Source organism: Oncorhynchus kisutch, unplaced genomic scaffold, assembly GCF_002021735.2.
Source record: "Oncorhynchus kisutch isolate 150728-3 unplaced genomic scaffold, Okis_V2 scaffold3749, whole genome shotgun sequence".
NCBI lineage: Eukaryota > Metazoa > Chordata > Actinopteri > Salmoniformes > Salmonidae > Oncorhynchus > Oncorhynchus kisutch.
Genome location: NW_022265694.1, coordinates 256,021 through 282,500, shown reverse-complemented (window position 1 = coordinate 282,500; position 26,480 = coordinate 256,021). Strand labels below are relative to the sequence as shown.

The 26,480-nt window shown below is 45.6% G+C and overlaps 1 pseudogene; it reads right to left on the bottom strand.

Annotated features, from left to right (window-relative positions):
* Positions 1-13,219, bottom strand: part of LOC109886747 (carbohydrate sulfotransferase 15-like) — a 33,291-nt pseudogene extending 20,072 nt beyond the window's left edge.
* Positions 13,220-26,480: the final 13,261 nt, after the last annotated feature.

Genomic DNA, 26,480 nt, shown 5'->3' with positions numbered 1-26,480 from the left:
TAGCTGTTAGCTGGTAGCTGTTAGCTGGTAGCTGTTAGCTGTTAGCTGGTAGCTGTTAGCTGGTAGCTGTTAGCTGGTAGCTGTTAGCTTGTAGCTGTTAGCTGTTAGCTGTTAGCTGGTAGCTGGTAGCTGTTAGCTGGTAGCTGTTAGCTCGTAGCTGTTAGCTGGTAGCTGGTAGCTGGTAGCTGTTAGCTGTTAGCTGTTAGCTGGTAGCTGGGAGCTGGTAGCTGGTAGCTGGAAACTGGTAGCTGTTAGCTTGTTGCTGGTAGCTGTTAGCTGTTAGCTGTTAGCTGTTAGCTGTTAGCTGGTAGCTGGTAGCTGGTAGCTGTTAGCTGGTAGCTGTTAGCTCGTAGCTGTTAGCTGGTAGCTGGTAACTGGTAGCTGTTAGCTCGTAGCTGTTAGCTGGTAGCTGGTAACTGGTAGCTGGTAGCTGGTAGCTGGTAGCTGGTAGCTGTTACCTGTTAGCTGGTAGCTGGGAGCTGGTAGCTGGAAGCTGGTAGCTGGGGCTCAATACAACAACTCAGTGTGAGGCAAGACTACTTTTGCTATATTAAAGTCATAAATCAGAAGATGGACTGGTGGAGGAAGAGAGGGAGGGAGGGAGGGAGGGAGGGAGGGAGGGAGGGAGGGAGGGAGGGAGGGAGGGAGGGAGGGAGGGAGGGAGGGAGGGAGGGAGGGAGGGAGGGAGGGAGTCAGAGAGAATCAGAGAGGTGTGGGGGGGGGCTGCCTTAATCGACTTCCGAAGGTGTTTCCTATGATGATGTTGTGTTGATATTAAAGGAGTTTTACCTATGATGATGTTGTGTTGCTCTGGGGCTCCTGAGTGGGCGTTTCCCATCAGGTTGTCTTGGATCTGATAGGCTGCCAGGTCAAACAGATCCAAATAGTCTTCCACTGGGTAACGGTCATGGAACCCCTCACTCAGACGGATTATACCTGGAGGGAGGGAGGAGAGAGGAGGGAGGAGAGAGGAGGGAGAGAGCGAGGGAGGAGAGAGTGAGGGAGGGAGAGGGGGAGGGAGGGAGGGAGGGAGGGAGGAGAGAGGGAGGGAGGGAGGGATGGAGGGGGGGAGGAGAGAGGAGGGAGGGAGGGAGGGAGGGAGGGAGGGAGGGGGAGGGGGAGAGGGAGAGGGAGGGAGGGAGGGAGGGAGGGAGGGAGGGAGGGAGGGAGGGAGGGAGGGAGGGAGGGAGGGAGGGAGGGAGGGAGGGAGGGAGGGAGGGAGGAGGGGAGGGAGGGAGGGGAGAGGGAGGGTGGGATGGAGGGTGGAAGGGATGGATGGAGCGGGAGGGAGGGAGGAGGAGGGATGGAGGAGAGAGGGAGGGAGGGAGGAGAGAGGGAGGGTCACGTAAACCCACAGGGTCAGCTTGATCTATACAGGTACATGTTGTGCTTCATGTAAACCCACAGGGTCAGCTTGATCTATACAGGTACATGTTGTGCTTCATGTAAACCCACAGGGTCAGCTTGATCTATACAGGTACATGTTGTGCTTCATGTAAACCCACAGGGTCAGCTTGATCTATACAGGTACATGTTGTGCTTCATGTAAACCCACAGGGTCAGCTTGATCTATACAGGTACATGAGTCTGTTTCTCGTCACAGTGAAACAGAAATACCAGACTGTAGCCTGAGAGCCGCAGGGCCAGGTGACATACTGTTTCACTGTTATCAACAGACTGATATGATTATACACCTAGGCTGTGTTCCAAATGGAATCATTTTCACCTAGGTAGTGCACTCCTTGTCCCCTAGGTAGTGCACTCCTTGTCCCCTAGGTAGTGCACTCCTTTTCCCCTAGGTAGTGCACTGCTTGTCCCCTAGGTAGTGCACTCCTTGTCCCTTAGGTAGTGCACTCCTTTTCCCTTAGGTAGTGCACTCCTTTCCCCTAGGTAGTGCACTACTTTTGACAAGTGCCTATTGAGAATAGGGTTCCATTTGGGAGATATACATACAGTATAACACTACAGTTAGTTTCCCCCAGGATTAGAGGCTGAGCTCAGAATTAGAGGCTTTCATACAGTATAACACTACAGTTAGTTTCCCCCCAGGATTAGAGGCTGAGCTCAGAAATTAGAGGCTTTCATACAGTATAACACTACAGTTAGTTTCCACAGGATTAGAGGCTGAGCTCAGATTAGAGGCTTTCATACAGTTATAACACTACAGTTAGTTTTCCCCAGGATTAAGAGGCTTTCATACAGTATAACACTACAGTTAGTTTTTCCCCAGGATTAGATGCTGAGCTCAGAATAAGAGACTTTGTGGTTCGGACAGTATAAACCACTAACCCGGTTACACAATAAACACCTTGGATTGTAAATCCTCACAACCACTGTAGGATTTCTCATCTTCAGTGTGTCCCTGAATAACAATGAGGGTATCCTGATGCTCGGTTGCCAGTACACGGTCTTGTTAGCAGGGTGACGGTATTGTCATGAGACTGGAGGCAGAACTGAGCCATATCCACTAGATGGGCCAGATGCAAACAGTAAAATGTCATTATTGTATAGAGAGAGAGAGGGGAGAAGGAGAAGGGAGAGGGAGAGAGAGAGAGAGGAGAGGGAAGAGAGAGGGAAAGAGAGAGAGAGGGAGGAGAGAGAGAGAGAGAGAGAGAAGAGAGAGAGAGAGAGAGAGGGAGGGAGAGAGAGGAGAGAGAGAGAGAGAGAGAGAGAGAGAGAGGGAGAGGGAGAGAGAGAGAGAGAGAGAGAGAGAGAGAGAGAGAGAGGAGAGAGAAGAGAGAGAGAGAGGAGAGAGAGAGAGAGAGAGAGAGAGAGAAGGGAGAGGGAGAGGGAGAGAGAGAGAGAGAGAGAGAGAGGGAGAGGGAGAGGGAGAGGGAGAGAGAGAGAGAGAGGGAGAGGGAGAAAAAGAGAGAGAATGAGAGAGGGAGAGGGGGGGGGGGGGGGGTGAGTATCACTAAATTCCTCTCGCCAAAAGCCGCAAATCTAATTTCCTGTTTTGAAGAGGTTTTCAAGTTCAGTTTCTTCTCATTGAGGTCAACTGGGATTTCACCATGACTCCCTGTTCTGTTTTCACACACCTACAACTTCCCATACAGTCCCATCTATGGCGGCTGCTAGCCTTTTCCCATTACAGAGGCACATGGCGAGAACAGCACATGACAGAGTATTACACAGAGTGATAAACTCAAACACAATCCTCAACGTCCCCAGATGGGGACAACAGGTTATTAAATCTGTGTGTGTTCATAACTTCCACCTCTATATATATATATACACACACACACCACACACACACACACACGCTGTTGGATTTGTACTGTAGCATTTGACAGGATATCTAATGATGCAATACCATCACAACAGGAAACCGCTGGTTAATTTATACTCCACACACACCCGCACGGCACATACACACCCATACACACCCCCCCAGCAGATACTCTTATCCAGAGCAACACACACACACCTGCACAGCAATACTGCAATAGAGCTTCAAGGACTAATGGCAGTTTTTAGTGGCTTTGGCCACATCCCCAAAGTAAGGTCAGGGTCGGCTCTAGCCGTTTGGGGGCCCTAAGCAAATTTTGTTTGGGGGGGCCCCCCCACCTCACAGCAAAACATTTTAATGGCCCCCCTCTTTAAAACATTTAAAATGTTTAAAACATAAAATTTCCGGCAATTCTACAAAAATAAATATTTCTTTTGTTATATGATATTTGAGTTAGAAATCAATGGGGGGGCCCCCTGGAGGTCAGGGCCCCCTGGAGGTTAGGGCCCCCCTGGAGGTCAGGGCCCCCTGGAGGTTAGGGTCCCCTGGAGGTTAGGGCCCCCTGGAGGTCAGGGCCCCTGGAGGTCAGGGCCCCCTGGAGGTTAGGGCCCCTGCAGGTCAGGGCCCCTGGAGGTCAGGGACCCCTGGAGACCAGGGCCCCTGGAGGTCAGGGCCCCCTGGAGGTTAGGGCCCCCCGGTCAGTATTCGTGTAACAGCTGTTGGAAGGAGAGGACCAAGGTGCAGATTCAGACTTTGTTTTGAACAAAGTATCAAAGAGAACGAAGGAAAAGCCAAAACAGTCCTGACAGGTGCAGAAAGACAAACAAAAACCCTGTGGGAAAAAGCTACCTAAGTATGGTTCCCAGTCAGAGACAACGATAGATAGCTGTCCCTGATTGAGAACCATATCTGGGCAAAAACAAAGAAATACAAAAACATAGAAACACAAAACATAGAATGCCCACCCTAGTCACACCCTGGCCTAACCAAAATAGAGAATAAAAACCTCTCTATGGCCAGGGCGTGACAATTCGGCCATGATTACTAACATGTTTAGGTGTAAAAATTGTAAATTGTTTTCCTCATTAATCTACACACAATATCCCACAGTGACTAAGCAAAAACTGTTTTTAAGAATGTTTGCAAATTTATGAAGAAATAAATAATAGAAATACCTTATTTACATAAGGAGACTAGTCAGGATCGAGGGAAGATAAACGGAGCGAAGTACAGAGAGATCTTTGATGAAAACCTGCTCCAGAGCACTCAGGACCTCAGACTGGGGCGAAGGTTCACCTTACAACAGGACAACGACCCCTAAGCACACAGCCAAGACAATTGCAGGAGTGGCTTTGGGACAGTCTCTGAATGTCCTTGAGTGGCCCAGTCAGAGCCTGAACTTGAACCTGATTGAACATCTCTGGGAGAGACCTGAAAATAGCTGTGTGCAGCGACGCTCCCCATCCAACCTGACAGAGCTTGAGAGGATCTGCAGAGAAGAATGGTAGAAAACTCCCCAAATACAGGTGTGGCCAAGCTTTCTAGAGTCATACCAAGAAGACTGGAGGCTGTAATCGCTGCCAAAGGTGCTTCAACAAGTACTGAGTAAAGGTCTGAATACTTATGCAAATGTGATATTTAACTTTATTGTTTTTAATAACTTTGCAAAAATGTCTAAAAACCTGTTTTTGCTTTGTTAATATGGGGTATTGTGATGTCATTATGGTGTATTGTGATGTCAATATGGGGTATTGTGATGTCATTATGGTGTATTGTGATGTCATTATGGGGTATTGTGATGTCATGATGGGGTATTGTGATGTCATTATGGTGTATTGTGATGTCATTATGGGTATTGTGATGTCATTATGGTGTATTGCGATGTCATTATGGTGTATTGTGATGTCATTATGGGGTATTGTGATGTCATTATGGGGTATTGTGATGTCATTATGGTGTATTGTGATGTCATTATGGGGTATTGTGATGTCATTATGGTGTATTGCGATGTCATTATGGTGTATTGTGATGTCATTATGGGGTATTGTGATGTCATTATGGGGTATTGTGATGTCATTATGGTGTATTGTGATGTCATTATGGGGTATTGTGATGTCATTATGGGGTATTGTGATGTCATTATGGGTATTGCGATGTCATTATGGGGTATTGTGATGTCAATATGGGGTATTGTGTGTAGATTGAAAAAACTATTTAATCCATTTTAGAATAAGGCTGTAACGTAACAAAATGTGGAAAAAGTGAAGGGGTCTGAATACTCTCTGAATGCACAACATATACTATATTAAGAAGAGCTCTGAGTAATGATGACTGGGGCCTACTGTACCGGGAAAGAAACCGGCTCTGAGTAATGACGACTGGAGTCTATTGTACCAGGAAAGAAAACAGCTCTGAGTAATGATGACTGAGGCCTACTGTATCAGGAAAGAAACCGGCTCTGAGTAATGATGACTGGGGCCTACTGTACCAGTCTACTGTATCAATCTACTGTACCAGTCTACTGTATCAGTCTACTGTAGCGGGAAAGAAAACTGTGAAACATTATCATCTAAAAAAGGTCTGAATGCAGTTTTCTTGAGAAGCACCATACCTTGAAAATAGCCTGTAAAATACCCTGTAAAATACCCTGTAAAATACCCTGTAAAATACCCTGTAAATACCCTGTAAAATACCCTGTAAAATACCCTGTCAAATACCCTGTCAAATACTCTGTCAAATACCCTGTAAAATACTCTGTAAATACCCTGTCAAATACTCTGTCAAATACCCTGTAAAATACTCTGTAAAATACCCTGTCAAATACTCTGTCAAATACCCTGTAAAATACCCTGTAAAATACCCTGTAAAATACCCTGTCAAATACCCTGTCAAATACCCTGTAAAATACTCTGTAAAATACCCTGTCAAATACCCTGTAAAATACCCTGTAAAATACCCTGTAAAATACTCTGTAAAATACTCTGTAAAATACCCTGTCAAATACCCTGTCAAATACTCTGTAAAATACCCTGTCAAATACTCTGTAAAATACCCTGTAAAATACTCTGTAAAATACCCTGTCAAATACCCTGTCAAATACCCAGTAAAATACCCAGTAAAATACCCATTACAAGCTGAAAGTAATGAATGAAGGAAAGAGGTTTCCTGATTAACATTCAAGGTAGAACATTATTCCCACAACCCCAGTTCACCCTGTGTATCTGGATAACTCTGCATTAATGGATCTAGTACTGTACTACTTATTCAGGTCATCCAGAACATGAGCCACGCACGCACACACACACACACACACACACCAGCCCGTGATCCCCATCAGCCTCCACGGCTCCAGCAAGGTGAAGGGTCATGCAAAGCTGTTGAAGCTTTTAACTACTGTCTGTCTGTGTGTCTGTCTGTGTGTGTGTGTGTGAGTGTGAGTGTGTTTGTGTGTGGTCTGTCTGTCTGTCTGTCTGTCTGTCTGTCTGTCTGTCTGTCTGTCTGTCTGTGTGTGTGTTTGTGACTGTGTGTGTTTGTGACTGTGTGTGTGTGTCTCCTATCTCTCCAGTAAAACTCACCAAACCTCTTCCTGGTCCACCAGTGAGGCTCTTTGAAGGTGGTGAACCTGACCTCCGGATGGAGCTGCAGCCTGTCGTACAGGTCTGTGGTGCCACACTTAGGCTGGCCTATGATGTAGAAGTAAGGCAGGCAGCGAATGCGGTAGTATTTCCCCCCGCGGCGGTACAAGTGTTCCCGGAAAGCCTTCCTCAGGTACTCAAACACGGTTCTGAAGCGGCGCGAGTAGCGGGCGTAAAGGTTTGTCCTGTAAGGGTCCCTGCTGATATTCCCAGTGTGCTCCTCGTACCAGCAAGGGTTCTTGACGTTGGGAAGAAACTTGTGGGGGATAACGGAAAACATCTGCAGAGTCAAGACAAGAGAAACAGACTGTTAAACCATGGAGCTGAATCACTCACTATCCGTCATTCAGAACACACACAGACCACGACAGAGAGGGAAGAGGAGAGGAGAAGAGAGGAGGAGAGAAGAGCAGAAGGACCAGAGAGATAGACAGAGAGAGAGAGAGAAACAGAGAGAGAGACAGAGAGAGACACAGACAGAGAGAGAGAGAGAGAGAGAGAGAGAAACAGAGAGAGAGACAGAGAGAGAAACAGACAGAGAGAGAGAGAGAGAGAGAGAAACAGAGAGAGAGACAGAGAGAGACACAGACAGAGAGAAAGAGACAGAGAGACAAAGAGAGAGAGACAAAGAGAGAGAGACAAAGAGAGAGAGACAGAGACAGAGAGACAGAGAGTGAGAGACAGAGAGAGAGAGAGAGAGAGAGAGACAGAGAGAGACAGAGACAGAGAGACAAAGAGAGAGAGACAAAGAGAGAGAGACAAAGAGAGAGAGACAGAGACAGAGAGACAGAGAGTGAGAGACAGAGAGAGAGAGAGAGAGAGACAGAGAGAGACAGAGACAGAGAGACAAAGAGAGAGAGACAAAGAGAGAGAGACAAAGATAGAGAGACAGAGAGTGACAAAGAGAGAGAGACAGAGAGAGACAAAGAGAGAGAGACAGAGAGAGAGAGAGAGAGAGAGAGAGAGAGTGAGAGACAGAGAGAGAGAGACAGAGACAGAGAGAGACAGAGAGAGAGAGAGAGACAGAGAGAGACAGAGACAGAGACAGAGAGACAAAGAGAGAGAGACAAAGATAGAGAGACAGAGAGTGACAAAGAGAGAGAGACAGAGAGAGACAAAGAGAGAGAGACAGAGAGAGACAAAGCGAAATGCAGTGCTATCTGGCCCTAAATCGACAGTACTCCGTGACTAACTATTTGACCAGGGAGAGAGACAGAGAGAGAGAGACAGAGGGAGGGAGTATCTACCTCACTTGCTTTGTTAACATATGTTTCTCATGCCAATAAAGCCCCTTGAATTGATTTGACAGAGAGTAACAGAAAGAGAGAGAGAGAGAGAGAGAGAGAGAGAGGGAGAGGGAGAGGGTGAGCGAGAGAGAGAGAGAGAGAGAGAGGGAGAGGGTGAAATGTGCGACAGTGGTATGTTTCTTTAACTGGCCGGCGAGGTGATGTAGTATTGATCGTGTCGGCAACACGTTCCCTTTCTCATTAGCTGGTTCAATAAGAAATTAGGTGTGATGCAAACAGGGCCGGCTCGAGGCATAAGCCACATAAGCGGGCACTCAGGTCATGTTGCCCAGGGGGCCCTGGCCTCATGGGGGCTTCCATTGATTTTGTTAGTCCCTCTCAATCAGATATAATTAACATGGCATAAGTCTTGGTCAAATGTGTAGAATTACTGGAAACACAGCCAAATCTTGTGTGTAGGGCCCCCAAAAGGCTATGGCCGGCCCTGGATGCCAACAGCCTTGGCACCAGCCATTATCTAGAACATTAAGGATTTAATTTAATCAGGCGTTGAGGTGAGACGGCTGGGCTAGGAATAGGAAGTGGTAGAACCAATCAGTGGAGTGAGGCGTCCCAAATGGCAACCTATTCCCTTCATAGTTCACTGGTTTTGACCAGAGGTCCCCAAGGGCCCTGGACCAAAGTAGTGCACTATATACAGTGCATTCGGAAAAGTATTCAGACCCCTTCCCTTTATCCACATTTTGTTACGTTATTCTAAAACGGATGAAATAAAATAAAAATCCTCATCAATCTACACACAATACCCTATAATGACATCACAATACCCTATAATGACATCACAATACCCCATAATGACATCACAATACCCCATAATGACATCACAATACCCTATAATGACATCACAATACCCCATAATGACATCACAATACCCTATAATGACATCACAATACCCCATAATGACATCACAATACCCTATAATGACATCACAATACCCTATAATGACATCACAATACCCTATAATGACATCACAATACCCTATAATGACATCACAATACCCTATAATGACAAAGCAAAAATAGGTTTTTAGAAATTCTTGTAAATTTGCACAAAAAAAAGAAAATGCAGAAAAAGCTTATTTATTTACATAAGTATTCAGACCCTTTGCTATGAGACTCGACATTGACCTAGGAACAGTGGGTTAACTGCCTGTTCAGGGGCAGAACGACAGATTCGTACCTTGTCAGCTCGGGGGTTTGAGCTCGCAACCTTCCGGTTACTAGTCCAATGCTCTAACCACTAGGCTACCCTGCCGCCCCAGTTATTACAAGTAATAGGCGCAAACACTGTCGGTGCAAACCTGTGGACGTCTAAACAGTAACGTACTGCTCTGTTATAGACATGTTCCTCTTATCACCCCACACTCCTGCTGAATAGTCCAGAACAGGACACACGCATGTCTGATACCGTTTGGAATACGTAGCATAACCATTATCATCGAGTGGTTTGGTTTGTCCTATAACTCCCCCAAGAGCTCTACTTGCTGAGTCGGCCCGGGGGGGGGGGAAGATGTTTAGCGTATAGAGAAGTAAAGGACCCAGATATTTAGAATTGCTTAGTGAACTCGAGAATTTCTTCTCCAAAATCAAAACTGAAAAATACCTCTATTGATAGCTGTTTATATAAAATAAATGATCTGTCTGGTTGTCAGGTTGATCATTATTCTCCATCTTCTACACCAAGTCATTATCTGTCTGGTTGTCAGGTTGATCATTATTCTCCATCTTCTACACCAAGTCATTATCTGTCTGGTTGTCAGGTTGATCATTATTCTCCATCTTCTACACCAAGTCATTATCTGTCTGGTTGTCAGGTTGATCATTAGTCTCCATCATCTACACCAAGTTATTATCTGTCTGGTTGTCAGGTTGATCATTAGTCTCCATCATCTACATCAAGTCATTATCTGTCTGGTTGTCAGGTTGATCATTAGTCTCCATCATCTACACCAAGTCATTATCTGTCTGGTTGTCAGGTTGATCATTATTCTCCATCTTCTACACCAAGTCATTATCTGTCTGGTTGTCAGGTTGATCATTAGTCTCCATCATCTACACCAAGTTATTATCTGTCTGGTTGTCAGGTTGATCATTAGTCTCCATCATCTACACCAAGTTATTATCTGTCTGGTTGTCAGGTTGATCATTAGTCTCCATCATCTACACCAAGTCATTATCTGTCTGGTTGTCAGGTTGATCATTAGTCTCCATCATCTACACCAAGTCATTATCTGTCTGGTTGTCAGGTTGATCATTAGTCTCCATCATCTACACCAAGTTATTATCTGTCTGGTTGTCAGGTTGATCATTAGTCTCCATCATCTACACCAAGTTATTATCTGTCTGGTTGTCAGGTTGATCATTAGTCTCCATCATCTACACCAAGTTATTATCTGTCTGGTTGTCAGGTTGATCATTAGTCTCCATCATCTACACCAAGTCATTATCTGTCTGGTTGTCAGGTTGATCATTAGTCTCCATCATCTACACCAAGTCATTATCTGTCTGGTTGTCAGGTTGATCATTAGTCTCCATCATCTACACCAAGTCATTATCTGTCTGGTTGTCAGGTTGATCATTAGTCTCCATCATCTACACCAAGTTATTATCTGTCTGGTTGTCAGGTTGATCATTAGTCTCCATCATCTACACCAAGTCATTATCTGTCTGGTTGTCAGGTTGATCATTAGTCTCCATCATCTACACCAAGTCATTATCTGTCTGATTGTCAGGTTGATCATTATTCTCCATCTTCTACACCAAGTCATTATCTGTCTGGTTGTCAGGTTGATCATTAGTCTCCATCTTCTACACCAAGTCATTATCTGTCTGGTTGTCAGGTTGATCAGTATTTCTCCATCTTCTACACCAAGTCATTATCTGTCTGGTTGTCAGGTTGATCAGTATTCTCCATCTTCTACACGAAGTTATTATCTGTCTGATTGTCAGGTTGATCATTAGTCTCCATCATCTACACCAAGTCATTATCTGTCTGGTTGTCAGGTTGATCATTAGTCTCCATCATCTACACCAAGTTAAATATCTGTCTGGTTGTCAGGTTGATCATTAGTCTCCATCATCTACACCAAGTTATTATCTGTCTGGTTGTCAGGTTGATCATTAGTCTCCATCATCTACACCAAGTCATTATCTGTCTGGTTGTCAGGTTGATCATTAGTCTCCATCATCTACACCAAGTCATTATCTGTCTGGTTGTCAGGTTGATCATTAGTCTCCATCATCTACACCAAGTTATTATCTGTCTGGTTGTCAGGTTGATCATTAGTCTCCATCATCTACACCAAGTCATTATCTGTCTGGTTGTCAGGTTGATCATTAGTCTCCATCATCTACACCAAGTCATTATCTGTCTGGTTGTCAGGTTGATCATTAGTCTCCATCATCTACACCAAGTCATTATCTGTCTGGTTGTCAGGTTGATCATTAGTCTCCATCATCTACACCAAGTCATTATCTGTCTGGTTGTCAGGTTGATCATTAGTCTCCATCATCTACACCAAGTCATTATCTGTCTGATTGTCAGGTTGATCATTAGTCTCCATCATCTACACCAAGTCATTATCTGTCTGGTTGTCAGGTTGATCATTAGTCTCCATCATCTACACCAAGTCATTATCTGTCTGGTTGTCAGGTTGATCATTAGTCTCCATCATCTACACCAAGTCATTATCTGTCTGGTTGTCAGGTTGATCATTAGTCTCCATCATCTACACCAAGTCATTATCTGTCTGATTGTCAGGTTGATCATTAGTCTCCATCATCTACACCAAGTTATTATCTGTCTGGTTGTCAGGTTGATCATTAGTCTCCATCATCTACACCAAGTCATTATCTGTCTGATTGTCAGGTTGATCATTAGTCTCCATCATCTACACCAAGTCATTATCTGTCTGGTTGTCAGGTTGATCATTAGTCTCCATCATCTACACCAAGTCATTATCTGTCTGGTTGTCAGGTTGATCATTAGTCTCCATCATCTACACCAAGTCATTATCTGTCTGGTTGTCAGGTTGATCATTAGTCTCCATCATCTACACCAAGTCATTATCTGTCTGATTGTCAGGTTGATCATTAGACTCCACCTGACCGTGCTGCTGCTCCAGTTTCAACTGTTCTGCCTTATTATTATTCGACCATGCTGGTCATTTATGAACATTTGAACATCTTGGCCATGTTCCGTTATAATCACAGCCAGAAGAGGACTGGCCACCCCACATAGCCTGGTTCCTCTCTAGGTTTCTTCCTAGGTTGGCCTTTCTAGGCCACCGTGCTTCTACACCTGCATTGCTTGCTGTTTGGGGTTTTAGGCTGGGTGTCTGTACAGCACTTTGAGATATCAGCTGATGTACGAAGGGCTATATAAATACATTTGATATGATTTTGATTTGATTTGATTCTACACCAAGTCATTATCTGTCTGATTGTCAGGCAGTACTTACATGTGGCTCACTGTGCATTAGTGCCTCGCGTTCTGGCAGCTGTCTGGTAGTACTGAACTCCACCTTGGACGCTATGTTCTTCACCACCAGTTTAACGGTAGCGTAGTCCTTGGCAGAAGACACATTAAAGGGGTAGAGCCCAGTCCCGGACCCCGAGTTCGGCACCGTAGAGAAATGATACGGGGACGGGGTCAAGAGGAGGCCCTTCTTGTCCCCAGTGAGGATATAGGAAGCCATGATGAGGAACATGACGGCGAGGCCGAACAGGAAGCTGTACAGTTTAACCTTCCTGAAGCAGGTCAGGGTGCTCGTACCACATCCCAGGGTGCACCGGGGACAGGGTCCGTGGAGATGGAGAGGGTGGCGTTTCACCTCCAGCACGGCGAACAGGCTCATGGGGCTGTCGTCCACCTGTGGCTTCGGAGGTCTCTTCCTGTAGTCCTCCATCGAGGAACCCAACAGGGTGTATTCGTAGTCCATGTGTGTCATGGTGACAGAGAGGTGGGGTGATGGTGGGCTGGCTAGGTCTGAGGACCCACTGTGGTGGTGGGGTGGTTGGGGTCTGGGTGGTGGGCTGGCTAGGTCTGAGGACCCACTGTGGTGGTGGGGTGGTTGGGGTCTGGGTGGTGGGGTGGCTAGGTCTGAAGACCCACTGTGGTGGCAGGGTGGTTGGGTCTGAGGACCCACTGTGGTGGTGGGGTGATGGTAGGCTGGCTAGGTCTGAAGACCCACTGTGGTGGCAGGGTGGTTGGGTCTGGGTGGTGGGGTAATGGTGGGGTGGCTAGGTCTGAGGACCCACTGTGGTGGCAGGGTGGTTGGGGTCTGGGTGGTGGGGTGATGGTGGGCTGGCTAGGTCTGAGGACCCACTGTGGTGGCAGGGTGGTTGGGTCTGGGTGGTGGCGTGGTGGTGGGCTGGCTAGGTCTGAGGACCCACTGTGGTGGCAGGGTGGTTGGGTCTGGGTGGTGGGGTCTGGGTGGTGGGGTGATGGTGGGGTGGTGGAGGCCCGGCTAGGTTTGCTCAGCCTCAGAGACTTGGTGGTGGAGGAGAAGGAGAGGTGGTGGTGGTGGTGGTGGTGGAGGAGAAGGAGAGGTGGAGGAGACGCCAGTGAGATGGGAAGAGGAGCCAGTGAGATGGGAAGAGGAGCCAGTGAGATGGGAGGAGGAGCCAGTGAGATGGTAGGAGAAGTATGATGGTTGTGGCCCAGGAGGATCATCCATACTGGGGGTGGGATACTGCGTGCAGACAGACCACCTCCTCAACCACTACTGGAGCCCTGGAAACAGGAAGAAGAAGAGGGATGAGTGACAGAGAAGAAGGAAGTGGACTTCTAGTAGAACTTCCTGTTTCCTCTTAAAAATGACTTTATACTTAAGTTTCTAGCTGATTCATCCACAATCAAAAAAATGCTGGATTAAAAACAACCCAATTTGGGTTATTTAGTAACCCAACACTGGGTTATTTAGTAACCCAGGACTGGGTCAATACTGGACAGAACACAGGCTGGGTTATTTAGTAACCCAACACTGGGTTATTTAGTACCCCAACACTGGGTCAATACTGGACAGAACACACCCTGGGTTATTTAGTAACCCAACACTGGGTTATTTAGTACCCCAACACTGGGTCAATACTGGACAGAACACACCCTGGGTTATTTAGTAACCCAACACTGGGTTATTTAGTAACCCAGGACTGGGTCAATACTGGACAGAACACAGGTTGGGTTATTTAGTAACCCGGCACTGGGTCAATACTGGACAGAACACATGCTGGGTTATTTTGACCCAGCCAGTAAGGCTGTGTGAATAACTAAACAAGATAGGTTGTTGGGATTACCCAATTAACCATCAGCTGGGTATATTAAGTTTCATGCTGGGTCGACCAGTCAGCTGGGTATATTAACTTTCATGCTGGGTTGACCAATCAGCTGGGTATATTAACTTTCATGCTGGGTTGACCTATCAGCTGGGTATATTAACTTTCATGCTGGGTTGACCTATCAGCTGGGTATATTAACTTTCATGGGTCTTTTTTAATGTAATCCTTAGGTTGTTTTCAGGACGAATGGCTTATTAGGGGGCGTGGCTTTCAGCTAGATCTTATTGGCCACCCGTGAGAGTAAATATAGTTCCTGTTCATCAATGTTAAATATTATATATGGCAAATTCAAATGTTTTTTTTGTTTTACACAATCTTCTATTATATTAAAATGATGAATGACTTACTATAATAAGGTACACCACCTTGTTGTTACCAAACATTTACATTTTAGGGAACTCATACACTTCTGTAAGCGTCATTAAATCTGCATAAAATGTCAATGTTTGACCTTAATGTGATAACTATACAACAGAACAGATTAACAGGAATGGCGTTTACTCTCACGGGTGGCTGAAAATAACTATTCCGAAAGCCACGCCCCCCCTACTAATCATAACCCAGCACCATACCCAGCACCCATTACCCAGCACCCATAACCCCGCACCCATAACCCCGCACCCATCACCCAGCACCCATCACCCAGCACCCATCACCCAGCGCCCATCACCCAGTGCCCATCACCCAGCACCCATAACCCAGCGCCCATAACCCAGCGCCCATCACCCAGCACCCATAACCCAGCACCATTCACCCAGCACCATTTACCCAGCACCCATAAACCAGCGCCCATCACCCATCACCCAGTGCCCATCACCCAGCACCATTTACCCAGCACCATTTACCCAGCACCCATAAACCAGCGCCCATCACCCATCACCCAGTGCCCATCACCCAGCACCATTTACCCAGCACCATTTACTCAGCACCATTTACCCAGCACCCATAACCCAGCAGTTTTTAAAAGAAAACAGCCCAACTGAGTGGCCCAACACCCTGCAACCCAACAACAGGGTCGTACAAATAACCCATCATTGTGTTTAGATTGTACAGCTGCTTGTGACCTGGAAGAGGAAGAATTGAATAAGTGTGAACAAAGAACTACGCCAGGTTTCATCCAATCACAGACTCTTCCACCGAAACTGACTAGCGACGTTTCCCCCTTTAAAATCAGTTGACAATTCCGTCCAATTCATCCTGATCCAAAGCAGTGGAAGTGATTATATGGAGAAAACCTCTCAATCACAACAGCAATGAAACACATAATACATTATACATACACTTCCATTGTAGACCAACTGTTGTTCCTGCTGAATCCATAACTTTAAAGTTCTTTCTCACTGCGGCTAAAGTCTCTCTCTCTCTCTCTCTCTCTCTCTCTCTCTCTCTCTCTCTCTCTCTCTCTCTCTCTCTCTCTCTCTCTCTCTCTCTCTCTCTCTCTCTCTCTCTCTCTCTCTCTCTCTCTCTCTCTCTCTCTCTCTCTCTCTCTCTCTCTCTGAGGCTACAGTCTCTCTCTGAGGCTACAGTCTCTCTCTGAGTCAGTCTAGTAAAGCTCCCTCTCTCTCTGTCTCCTCCCCCCCCCCTCTTGTCTGTCTTATCATACTAGCAGCAGACGTGACTACAACGTCCCAAAAGCTGTAATTGATGCAGATATTCCGCCACAGAGCAGATCGGGCTGTACTCAGGATGTTGCTTACATCCTGGTAAAAGTGCTGACTATCTGATACATCTCTCTCTGTGTGTGTGTTTGTGTCTGTATGCTTGAGTCAGGAACCAGGTAACAGAGAGGGCAGCTTGCATTGAAACTTGCTGATTACATTTACATTAATATCAGACAGCATGGGTACATTAATATCATACAACATGGCCTAGGAACAGTGGGCCTGTTCAGGGGCAGAACGACAGCTCGGGGATTCGAACTTGCAACCTTTCGGTTACTAGTCCAACACTCTAACCACTAGGCTACCCTGCCACATATAGAAGTATAGAACAGGGCAGGGCAGTGTAGAACAGTGCAGTGTAGAACAGGGCAGGGCAGTGTAGAACAGGGCAGGGCAGCATAGAACAGGGCAGGGCAGTGTAGAACAGGGCAGGGCAGTGTAGAACAGGGCAGGGCAGTGTAGACCAGGGCAGGGCAGTGTAGAACAGGGCAGTGTAGGACAGGGCAGGGCAGTGCAGTGTAGGACAGGGCAGGGCAGTGTAGAACAGGGCAGTGCAGTGTAGAACAGGGCAGGCAGTGTAGAACAGGGCAGGGCAGTGTAGAACAGGGCAGGGCAGCATAGAACAGGGCAGGGCAGTGTAAAACAGGGCAGGGCAGGACAGGGCAGGGTAGTGTAGGACAGGGCAGGGCAGTGTAGAACAGGGCAGTGCAGTGTAGAACAGGGCAGGGCAGTGTAGAACAGGGCAGGGCAGTGTAGAACAGGGCAGGGCAGCATAGAACAGGGCAGGGCAGTGTAGAACAGGGCAGGGCAGGACAGGGCAGGGTAGTGTAGAACAGGGCAGGGCAGCATAGAACAGGGCAGGGCAGGACAGGGCAGGGCAGTGTAGAACAGGGCAGGGCAGCATAGAACAGGGCAGGGCAGGACAGGGCAGGGCAGGACAGTATAGAACAGGGCAGGGCAGTATAGAACAGGGCAGGGCAGTATAGAACAGGGCAAGGCAGTATAGAACAGGGCAGGGCAGGACAGTGCAGTGTAGAGCAGGGCAGGGCAGTATAGAACAGGGCAGGACAGGGCAGTGTAGAACCGGTCGCCCCCCACCTCCTGCTAGAACAGCAGACTGGAGGCTGGGGGGACACCATGGGTTAGATAACTAACTACCACTAACATGGTGTTAGTTAGCTAACATGGCTAACGCCATGTGTTAGCTAGCTTGCTAGTTAGGAACTTGTGTGCAGAGATAAAGAAAGAGAGAGAGAGAGAGAGAGACAGAGAGAGAGGGGGGAGAGAGAAAGAGAGAGAGAGAGAGAGAGAGAGAGAGAGAGAGAGAGAGAGTGAGAGGGGGAGAGAGAGAGAGAGAGAGAGAGAGAGGATAGAGTGAGAGAGAGAGAGAGAGAGAGAGGAGAGAGAGAGAGAGAGAAAGAGAGGATAGAGTGAGAGAGAGTGAGAGGGGGGAAGAGAGAGAGAGAGAGAGAGAGAGAGGATAGAGTGAGAGAGAGAGAGAGAGAGAGAGAGAGAGAGAGAGAGAGAGAGAGAAAGAGAGAGAGAGAAGGAGAGGGAAATATTTTTTTTAAGGCAGTTTTATCTTTTCCCAGCATGCAAGACAACACAAGGAGGTCTGTAAGGATTAGGACAACTTTTTAGCAATTTCCTGTTAATCAGTTACAGTACAGTTTGTTCTCTTTCTCTCGCTCTCTCCCTCGCACTTTCGCCCCCTCTCTCTCTCGCCCCCTCTCTCTCTTGCCCCCTCTCTCTTTCTGAGAGAGAATATAGCCTTGGAGGATTTGTCTATTGCTTTGATTACAATAAGCAGTGTCATTATCAGGTCCAACTGCAGCCCAGCCTGCCCCATGCCGTTAAATACTCTTTACCAAGGTTTGAGGAAGTGGCTTCTCTTTCTGGTTGCCCCTGGTGTTGAATGTGTAACAGACTTCAGATCGTACCGTAAGCCCAGCCTGCCCGTGCCGTTAATACTCTTTACCAAAGGTTTGAGGAAAGTGGCTTCTCTTTCTTGTTGCCCTGGTGGTTGAATGTGTAACAGACTTCAGATCGTACCGTACCGTAAGCCCAGCCTGCCCATGCCGTTAAATACTCTTTACCAAAGGTTTGAGGAAGTGGCTTCTCTTTCTTGTTGCCCTGGTGTTGAATGTGTAACAGACTTCAGATCGTACCGTAAGCCCAGCCTGCCCGTGCCGTTTAAATACTCTTTACCAAAGGTTTGAGGAAGTGGCTTCTTTTCTGTTGCCCTGGTGTTGAATGTGTAACAGACTTCAGATCGTACCCGTAAGCCCAGCCTGCCCGTTGCCGTTAAATACTCTTTACCAAAGGTTTGAGGAAGTGGCTTCTCTTTCTTGTTGCCCTGGTGTTGAATGTGTAACAGACTTCAGATCGTACCGTAAGCCCAGCCTGCCCGTGCCGTTAAATACTTCAGATCGTACCGTAAGCCCAGCCTGCCCTGCCGTGTTAAATACTTCAGATCGTACCGTAAGCCCAGCCTGCCCATGCGTTAAATTACTTCAGATCGTACCGTAAGCCCAGCCTGCCCATGCCGTTAAATACTTCAGATCGTACCGTAAGCCAGCTGCCCATGCGTTAAATACTTCAGATCGTAACCGTAAGCCCAGCCTGCCCCATGCCCGTTAATACTTCAGATCGTACCGTAAGCCCAGCCTGCCCATGCCGTTAAATACTTCAGATCGTACCCGTAAGCCCAGCCTGCCATGCCTTAAAGTACCCAGATCGTACCGTAAGCCCAGCCTGCCATGCCGTTAAATACTTCAGATCGTACCGTAAGCCCAGCCTGCCCATGCCGTTAAATAATTCAGATCGTAACGTAAGCTCACTCCACAGCGTGACGTTGTATAAATAAATATAAAACATACATTTGAAGTCATTTAGGAGACGCTCGTATCCAGAGCGACTTACAGGAGCAATTGAGGTTCAGTGCCTTGCTCAAGGGCACAATAACATATTAGGTGAAAATGAAAGAATTTTGTTGTTGTTGGACATATTGTATTTTTTTGTCCCTTCTTTGTCCCCAGTTTCGTGGTTTCTAATTGGTAGTTACAGTCTTGTCTCATCGCTGCAACTCCCCTACGGAATCGGGAGAGGCGAAGGTCGAGAGCCAAGCGTCCTCTGAAGCACAACCAACCAAGCCGCACTGCTTCTTGACACAACACTCGCTTAACCCGGGAAGCCAGCCGCACCAATGTGTCGGACGCTGAGGCCAATTGTGCGCCGCCCGCATGGGTCTCCTGGTCATGGCTGGCTGCTCACAGAGCCTGGACTCAAACCAGGATCTCTAGTGGCACAGCCTTAGACCACTGAGACAGAGCCTGGACTCAAACCAGGTTCTCTAGTGGCACAGCCTTAGACCACTGAGACAGAGCCTGGACTCAAACCAGGTTCTCTAGTGGCACAAGCCTTAGACCACTGAAGACAGAGCCTGGACTCAAACCAGGATCTCTAGTGGCACAGCCTTAGACACTGAGACAGAGCCTGGACTCAAACCAGGTTCTCTAGTGGGCACAGCTAGCACTGCGATGCAGTGCCTTAGACCACTGCACCACTCGGGAGGACCATGTAAAGGGGTCTATGAACCAGTGTGTGATCTGGAGGCTGCTGAGTGAGAAATATAATTTTCTGATAGCAATAATCCTTTATCAGCAGGCTTCAACCAGGGAATCTCTCACAGCCCTCTCTGGCAGGAGACAGAGGCTCACATACAGTACAGAACAGCACTGTGTAGTCCTAGTACCTTCCAGAATGCTTACTTTGTTCTAGAATATAGTTCTCAGAGACATGATAGTAACAGGCTACTGTTAGAATGTAGTGCTCAGAGACAGGATAGTAACAGACTACTGTTAGAATGTAGTTCTCAGAGACAGGATAGTAACAGGCTACTGGTAGAATGTAGTGCTCAGAGACAGGATAGTAACAGACTACTGTTAGAATGTAGTTCTCAAGACAGGATAGTAACAGGCTACTGGTAGAATGTAGTTCTCAGAGACAGGATAGTAAACAGACTACTGGTAGAATGTAGTTCTCAGAGACAGGATAGTAACAGACTACTGGTAGAATGTAGTTCTCAGAGACAGGATAGTACCAGACTACTGGTAGAATGTAGTTCTCAGAGACAGGATAGTAACAGGCTACTGTTAGAATGTAGTTCTCAGGGACAGGATAGTAACAGGCTACTGTTAGAATGTAGTTCTCAGAGACAGGATAGTAAACAGACTACTGGTAGAAATGTAGTTCTCAGAGACAGGATAGTAACAGACTACTGTTAGAATGTAGTTCTCAGGGAACAGGATAGTAACAGGCTACTGTTAGAATGTAGTTCTCAGAGACAGGATAGTAACAGGCTACGTTAGAATGTAGTTCTCAGAGACAGGATAGTAACAGGCTACTGGTAGAATGTAGTTCTCAGAGACAGGATAGTAACAGGCTACTGGTAGAATGTAGTTCTCAGAGACAGGATAGTAACAGACTACTGTTAGAATGTAGTTCTCAGAGACAGGATAGTAACAGACTACTGTTAGAATGTAGTTCTCAGAGACAGGATAGTAACAGACTACTGGTAGAATGTAGTTCTCAGAGACAGGATAGTAACAGGCTACTGTTAGAATGTAGTTCTCAGAGACAGGATAGTAACAGGCTACTGGTAGAATGTAGTTCTCAGAGACAGGATAGTAACAGACTACTGGTAGAATGTAGTTCTCAGAGACAGGATAGTAACAGACTACTGGTAGAATGTAGTTCTCAGAGACAGGATAGTAACAGACTACTGGTAGAATGTAGTTCTCAGAGACAGGATAGTAACAGACTACTGGTAGAATGTAGTTCTCAGAGACAGGATAGTAACAGACTACTGGTAGAATGTAGTTCTCAGAGACAGGATAGTAACAGACTACTGGTAGAATGTAGTTCTCAGAGACAGGATAGTAACAGACTACTGGTAGAATGTAGTTCTCAGGGACAGGATAGTAACAGGCTAATGTTAGAATGTAGTTCTCAGAGACAGGATAGTAACAGGCTACTGGTAGAAGTATTTCTCAGAGAAGGATAGTAACAGGCTACTGGTAGAATGTAGTTTCAGAGACAGGATAGTAACAGACTACTGGTAGAATGTAGTTCTCAGAGACAGGATAGTAACAGGCTACTGTTAGAATGTAGTTCTCAGAGACAGGATAGTACAGACTACTGGTAGAATGTAGTTCCCAGAGACAGGATAGTAACAGACTACTGTAGAATGTAGTTCTCAGAGACAGGATAGTAACAGACTACTGGTAAATGTAGTTCTCAGAGACAGGATAGTAACAGACTTACTGGTAGAATGTAGTTCTCAGGGACAGGATAGTAACAGACTACTGGTAGAATGTATTCTCAGAGACAGGATAGTAACAGACTACTGGTAGAAATGTAGTTCTCAGAGACAGGATAAGTAACAGACTACTGTAGAATGTAGTTCTCAGAGACATAGTAACAGACTACTGGTAGAATGTAGTTCTCAGAGACAGGATAGTAACAGACTACTGGTAGAATGTAGTTCTCAGAGACAGGATAGTAACAGACTACTGGTAGAATGTAGTTCTCAGAGACAGGATAGTAACAGACTACTGTTAGAATTAGTTCTCAGGGACAGGATAGTAACAGACTAACTGGTATAATGTAGTTCTCAGAGACAGGATAGTAACAGGCTACTGTTAGAATGTAGTTCTCAGAGACAGGATAGTAAACAGACTACTGTAGAATGTAGTTCCCAGAGACAGGATAGTAACAGACTACTGGTAGAATGTAGTTCTCAGGGAAAGGATAGTAACAGGCTAATTTAGAATGTAGTTCTCAGAGACAGGATAGTAACAGGCTACTTGGTAGAATGTAGTTCTCAGAGACAGGATATAACAGGCTACTGGTAGAATGTAGTTCTCAGAGACAGGATATAACAGACTACTGGTAGAAATGTAGTTCTCAGAGACAGGATAGTAACAGGCTACTGTTAGAATGTAGTTCTCAGAGACAGGATCTACTGGTAGAATGTAGTTTCTAGAGACAGGATAGTAAAAGGCTACTGTTAGAATGTAGTTCTCAGAGACAGGATAGTAACAGCTACTGTAGAATGTAGTTCTCAGAGACAGGATAGTAACAGACTACTGTTAGAATGTAGTTCCTCAGAGACAGGATAGTAACCAGACTACTGGTAGAATGTAGTTCTCAGGGACCAGGATAGTAACAGACTACTGGTAGAATGTAGTTCTCAGGGACAGGAATAGTAACAGACTACTGGTAGAATGTAGTTCTCAGAGACAGGATAGTAACAGACTACTGGTAGAATGTGTTCTCAGAGACAGGATAGTATACAGACTACTGGTAGAATGTAGTTCTCAGAGACAGGATAGTAACAGGCTACTGGTAGAATGTAGTTCTCAGAGACAGGATAGTAACAGGCTACTGGTAGAATGTAGTTCTCAGAGACAGGATAGTAACAGACTACTGGTAGAATGTAGTTCTCAGAGACAGGATAGTAACAGGCTACTGGTAGAATGTAGTTCTCAGAGACAGGATAGTAACAGACTACTGGTAGAATGTAGTTCTCAGAGACAGGATAGTAACAGGCTACTGTTAGAATGTAGTTCTCAGAGACAGGATAGTAACAGACTACTGGTAGAATGTAGTTCTCAGAGACAGGATAGTAACAGACTACTGTAGAATGTAGTTCTCAGGACAGGATAGTAAACAGACTACTGGTAGAATGTAGTTCTCAGAGACAGGATAGTAACAGACTTACTGGTAGAATGTAGTTCTCAGAGACAGGATAGTAACAGGCTACTGGTAGAATGTAGTTACTCAGAGACAGGATAGTAACAGACTACTGGTAGAATGTAGTTCTCAGAGACAGGATAGTAAAGGCTACTGGTAGAATGTAGTTCTCAGAGACAGGATAGTAACAGACTACTGGTAGAATGTAGTTCTCAGAGACAGGAATAGTAACAGACTGACTGTTAGAATGATTCAGAGACAGGATAGTAACAGGCTACTGTTAGAATGTAGTTCTCAGAGACAGGATAGTAACAGGCTACTGGTAGAATGTAGTTCTCAGAGACAGGATAGTAACAGACTACTGGTAGAATGTAGTTCTCAGAGACAGGATAGTAACAGACTACTGGTAGAATGTAGTTCTCAGAGACAGGATAGTAACAGACTACTGGTAGAATGTAGTTCTCAGAGACAGGATAGTAACAGACTACTGGTAGAATGTAGTTCTCAGAGACAGGATAGTAACAGACTACTGTTAGAATGTAGTTCTCAGAGACAGGATAGTAACAGACTACTGGTAGAATGTAGTTCTCAGAGACAGGATAGTAACAGGCTACTGGTAGAATGTAGTTCTCAGAGACAGGATAGTAACAGACTACTGGTAGAATGTAGTTCTCAGAGACAGGATAGTAACAGACTACTGGTAGAATGTAGTTCTCAGAGACAGGATAGTAACAGACTACTGGTAGAATGTAGTTCTCAGAGACAGGATAGTAACAGGCTACTGGTAGAATGTAGTTCTCAGAGACAGGATAGTAACAGACTACTGGTAGAATGTAGTTCTCAGAGACAGGATAGTAACAGACTACTGGTAGAATGTAGTTCTCAGAGACAGGATAGTAACAGACTACTGGTAGAATGTAGTTCTCAGAGACAGGATAGTAACAGACTACTGGTAGAATGTAGTTCTCAGAGACAGGATAGTAACAGACTACTGTTAGAATGTAGTTCTCAGAGACAGGATAGTAACAGACTACTGGTAGAATGTAGTTCTCAGAGACAGGATAGTAACAGACTACTGGTAGAATGTAGTTCTCAGAGACAGGATAGTAACAGACTACTGGTAGAATGTAGTTCTCAGAGACAGGATAGTAACAGACTACTGGTAGAATGTAGTTCTCAGAGACAGGATAGTAACAGGCTACTGGTAGAATGTAGTTCTCAGAGGACAGGATCGTAACAGACTACTGGTAGAATGTAGTTCCTCAGAGACAGGATAGTAACAGGCTACTGGTAGAATGTAGTTCTCAGAGACAGGATAGTAAACAGACTACTGGTAGAATGTAGTTCTCAGAGACAGGATAGTAACAGACTACTGTTAGAATGTAGTTCTCAGAGACAGGATAGTAACAGCTACTGGTAGAATGTAGTTCTCAGAGACAGGATAGGTAACAGACTACTGGTTAGAATGTAGGTCTCAGAGACAGGATAGTAACAGCCTACTGGTAGAATGTAGTTCTCAGAGACAGGATAGTAACAGACTACTGGTAGAATGTAGTTCTCAGAGACAGGATAGTAACAGACTACTGTAGAATGTAGTTCGCAGAGACAGGATAGTAACAGGCTACTGGTAGAATGTAGTTCTCAGAGACAGGATAGTAACAGACTACTGGTAGAATGTAGTTCTCAGAGACAGGATAGTAACAGACTACTGGTAGAATGTAGTTCTCAGAGACAGGAATAGTAACAGACTACTGGTAGAATGTAGTTCTCAGAGACGGATAGTAACAGGCTACTGGTAGAATGTAGTTCTCAGAGACAGGATAGTAACAGGCTACTGGTAGAATGTAGTTCTCAGGACAGGATAGTAACAGGACTACTGGTAGAATGTAGTTCTCCAGAGGACAGGATAGTAACAGGCTACTGGTAGAATGTATGTTCTCAGAGACAGGATGTAACAGACTACTGGTAGAATGTAGTTCTCAAAAGAGACAGCGACCTGAATAGAATAACAGGCTACTGGTAGAATGTAGTTCTCAGAGACAGGATAGTAACAGACTACTGGTAGAATGTAGTTCTCAGAGACAGGATAGTAACAGACTACTGTTAGAATGTAGTTCTCAGAGACAGGATAGTAACAGGCTACTGTTAGAAGTAGTTCCAGAGACAGGATAGTAACAGACTACTGTTAGAATGTAGTTCTCAGAGACAGGATAGTAACAGGGCTACTGTTAGAATGTATGTCTCAGAGACAGGATAGTAACAGACTACTGGTAGAATGTAGTTCTCAGAGACAGGATAGTAACAGACTACTGGTAGAATGTAGTTCTCAGAGACAGGATAGTAAACAGGCTACTGTTAGAATGTAGTTCTCAGAGACAGGATAGTAACAGACTACTGGTAGAATGTAGTTCTCAGAGACAGGATAGTAACAGGCTACTGGTCGAATGTAGTTCTCAGAGACAGGATAGTAACAGGCTACTGGTAGAATGTAGTTCTCAGAGACAGGATAGTAACGACTACTGGTAGAATGTAGTTCTCAGAGACAGGATAGTAACAGGCTACTGGTATAATGTAGTTCTCAGAGACAGGATAGTAAACAGACTACTGGTAGAATGTAGTTCTCAGAGACAGGATGGTAACAGACTACTGGTAGAATGTAGTTCTCAGAGACAGGATAGTAACAGACTACTGGTTAGAATGTAGTTCTCAGAGACAGGATAGTAACAGACTACTGGTAGAATGTAGTTCTCAGAGACAGGATAGTAACAGACTACTGTTAGAATGTAGTTCTCAGAGACCAGGATAGTAACAGGCTACTGGTAGAATGTAGTTCTTCAGAGACAGGATAGTAACAGGCTACTGGTAGAATGTAGTTCTCAGAGACAGGATAGTAACAGACTACTGTTAGAATGTAGTTCTCAGAGACAGGATAGTAACAGACTACTGGTAGAATGTAGTTCTCAGAGACAGGATAGTAACAGACTACTGGTAGAATGTAGTTCTCAGAGACAGGATAGTAACAGGCTACTGGTAGAATGTAGTTCTCAGAGACAGGATAGTAAACAGACTACTGGTAGAATGTAGTTCTCAGAGACAGGATAGTAACAGGCTACTGGTAGAATGTAGTTCTCAAGAGACAGGATAGTACAGGCTACTGGTAGAATGTAGTTCTCAGAGACAGGATAGTAAGCAGACTACTGTTAGAATGTAGTTCTCAGAGACAGGATAGTAACAGACTACTGGTATAGATGATATCATGAAGAAACAATCAAATGGTTTCAAGTTCTGTACTGATCTTCTGACATCCTAACAGCAGCCTCTTCTCATCGATCTGAACGTTGGACATATTTAGAGAACTCCTCTCATCTCAAGGTCCAGGAAATGGAAGCTTGGTCCCATTCCACAACAACACAGGAAGGACAGACCGGCTAGCTGGACGGACTGACAGACAGATTTTGAGTACCAGTCAATAAACAGTTGGAAGATTCAACAGCATGAGGTTATCTAGCCTTCTTTCCAAGCTTTACTATCTGTGTCCTGCACCTGAAAGATAC